Here is a 3,693-nt window from a genome sequence, read left to right as displayed (position 1 = left end):
CTTCCCTGCCTGATATCTGAGACCCCAGCTCCCATCGGACCTACTCTGCAGCAACAGGGGTGGATTATTGCCTGAGATGCGCCACACAGTGAAGCGAGGACTGCAGCTCCGGGTGAAACGCGGCTGCGCTTGAGGGGGCTGATCTACCACGAGGCGCTGAACCTGCGGGCTCCGCCTCCCAGTGTGGCACTGGTGTGCAGCAAGGAACAATGGGGGCCCACCCGCAATAATGAACTGAGATGGGCATGAAGTGAAACTTAGCAGCTGGGTGGAGTGCAGATATCAAGTGAGGCCACTCTACTGTATTCCACACAATTCTACTCCACTCCACACCTCACAATGCCATCGCACTCTATTCCACACAATGCCACTCGACTACTCCACGCCACACAATGCCACTCGACCCCACTCAGTGCCACTCCAGCCCACTCAATGCTACTCCGCTCCATGCCACACAATACCACTCCACTTCACGCAAAGTCACTGTACTCCTCACCACCCAGTACCACTCCACACCATGATCCACAACGCCGCACCATGCCACTCCTCACCATTACACATCACACAATACCATTTCACTTCACTTCACTTCACACAACACAATACCACAGCATCCACATAATGCCACTCCAATCCATACCACACAATGCCTTCCCACTCCACTCAATGCCATTTCACTCCACTCCACTCAATTGTAATTGTATTTATATAGGGTCTACCACCCCTGATGGAGCGTCCACCCGACCTCACTCAATGCAAATCCACTTAATGCTATTCCACACCACTGTATTGGGCTTGCCAAGGCTTGTTATTGTTGTTTACCTGACATTAAATAAAACATTGCCTGCAGCAACCCCAAATCCATGCAGTCTTCCATACCTTGGATAAGGCATACACAGGGTGTCTTTACAAGTTTAGACCTGCCACAATTTGGAAACATGGGACACATTTTAGCTTCTTAATTCGCTAATGTGGAGCACTTTCATTTTGGTGCCTGGGCCTGTGTCTGTCTCCGTCCGACTCTGGTCACACTGCTGTGTGTAGGGCGTGTGCTTCCACCGTTGAGTAATAGCAGAAGTACCCATATTCTGGATGTAATCGGCTGATTGCCAAAAACAATGACTGGAAGTCACCAGAGCGCTGACGAGAAATTCCCGTCATTTGAAGTGCATTGAGCTACTTGCGAAATCGGTAACATCAACGTGTAACAATTACTTTTTTCCTTTCGGTTTCTAGTTATTAGTTATTGTAAATAATACACATTTACCAGAAAATACCATTCATGCATTTGCTTTAAAAATTCTGCTCAGCTCCCAGGAAGATTAAGTATATCTTCTTTCAAAGGCCGGGATCAAATACCACGATGATACACGTCTGGTTAATATGTCGACTGTATATAGCTTTCATGGCTTGCAATTCAACAGCAATTAGTATTCCTATTTGAAACTGAAAAAATGTCAGTAGCCTTTGTAAGAAATCAAGGAGCCATTTTCAATCACTGTTAAACAATAAACAAGAGGAAGTTATATGTGCTGCACCATACGACTGTTTATTTGAAAGGTGGATGAGCATTATTTAAAATTTGTAATGATGTACTTTTAACGCCAATAAGTCTTGGTCAATGTAAGTAAATGTTTAGGCAGGGCAGGTGTATGCGCCGTAAGGACATTTGCATAAAGGATCATTTGAATTTCACTACCTTCTATTTTGTGATATCACCAGTTAAATCCACTGAATGTTAATATACATAGGTATACAGGATAAATAACGTGGGGCAACATTAGTTCACTTTTCTCTTTGTCTGTGGAGTGTCCCTTCCTGAATACTCTTCGGAGGAAATCCACAATTTCTGTTGCACCTGTCTTATCTTTCATCACATTTAATATGCATTTAGACGAGTTCTTCAGGTGAATATCTAGTAAGCTAATCATACGCTTTGGGGTGGTTTATCCTTTTCCCCTTTTTAGGTCTCGCCTGTCGATGCGCATGCGCATCGAGCTTGCGAGACTATGGGGGCTTATCCACTCTTTATCCAACTTGCAAGGAATCGTGGCGATTCCTTGCAGTGCACGAGACATTTAAGCTCAATGCGCATGCGCAATGAGCTTCAAAGCGCGTGCACAAGCCCCCATCCGCCTGCATTGCCTGCTCTCTCTCTCACAGCCTCCCCCAGCTCCGCCTCCTCACTTTTTGATTGCACGGCCGTTAGGCCGTGCCTCCCCTACTCTACTCCCCCCTCCTTCTCCACTCCCCCTCACGACGCACCTCCGGATCCGCCCCCTCCCCATTTTGTCTACCACCGTGAAACTGTTTGGCACACGAAAGTCTTACCATTACCACGACCTATTTCCTTTCAGAAATGATTTTTGTCTTCAACTCTAACTTCGCCAAATCTATTTTACGGGACAATGAAACATACTTATTTGTTACCAAACATTTCTACAGCCTTCCACATCTCTTCCACAACCCACTAACGCCCGAACCTCCCCCCTCTGTTCCCGTACACAGCCAGGCTCGCAATTCAACTCCCCCTCTCCAGACGCCAGGACCACATACTTATTTGTTACCAAACATTTCTACAGCCTTCCACATCTCTTCCACAACCCACTAACGCCCGAACCTCCCCCCTCTGTTCCCGTACACAGCCAGGCTCGCAATTCAACTCCCCCTCTCCAGACGCCAGGACCACATACTTATTTGTTACCAAACATTTCTACAGCCTTCCACATCTCTTCCACAACCCACTAACGCCCGAACCTCCCCCCTCTGTTCCCGTACACAGCCAGGCTCGCAATTCAACTCCCCCTCTCCAGACGCCAGGACCTCCCCTCTGTGTTCCTGCACCCATCCAGGCTCTCCGAACACAAAAAGACTTTAAACTGAAATCGTCGACAAAAAGAAATCATGACAGACGCATTACAAGCTACATCGTAGCATTGCACCTAAAAAAGTTAAGATTACAACCCACAAACGCCAGAACCTCCCCCCTCTGTTCCCGTACACAGCCAGGCTCGCAATTCAACTCCCCCTCTCCAGACGCCAGGACCTCCCCTCTCTGTCCCTGCACCCATCCAGGCTCTCCGAATACAAAAAGACTTTAAACTGAAATCGTCTACACAAAGAAATAATGACAGACGCATTACAAGCTACATCGGCTTGTACATTCCCTAATCTGCAGGCCTACTATTCCCATCCCTCCCTCTACAGCGTGCTACGCCCAAAATAGCGCTTGTATCTCTAGCATTGCACCTAAAAAAAAAAGAGATATTTTGACATGTTTATAAACGAAATGAAACACACAGAGTCAGTTCAATTCAACGGGCCTACTATTCCCCTCCTCCGACACAGCGTGACCTCACAGAGCCTCTAGCACATCCACGTGACTAAACAGTCCTCGCAACCCGCCATAACCCCCAACAATACGCCGGACCTGCTGGGACAATTCTTTCATACCATTTACATGAACACAAAGCCAGGCCACAGACTCCAAGGCTTTCGTCAAGAAAACTACAGGATGCTAGACTACTTTAAGCGCCGTCGTCAAGATTGTAATCACTTGTGAAGTTCCTTTGGGGATGTGCTAATTTAGAACAGCAGGATGCGAGCCGGGTGTTAGCTCGATAACAACAACAAACGCCCCCCCCCCAAAAAAAACCCACTGAAAGGAAATACTTACACTAGAAACGTGATACT

Source organism: Lissotriton vulgaris, chromosome 8 (genome assembly GCF_964263255.1).
Source record: "Lissotriton vulgaris chromosome 8, aLisVul1.2, whole genome shotgun sequence".
NCBI classification, from domain to species: Eukaryota; Metazoa; Chordata; class Amphibia; order Caudata; family Salamandridae; genus Lissotriton; species Lissotriton vulgaris.
This window is presented reverse-complemented; position numbering follows the sequence as displayed.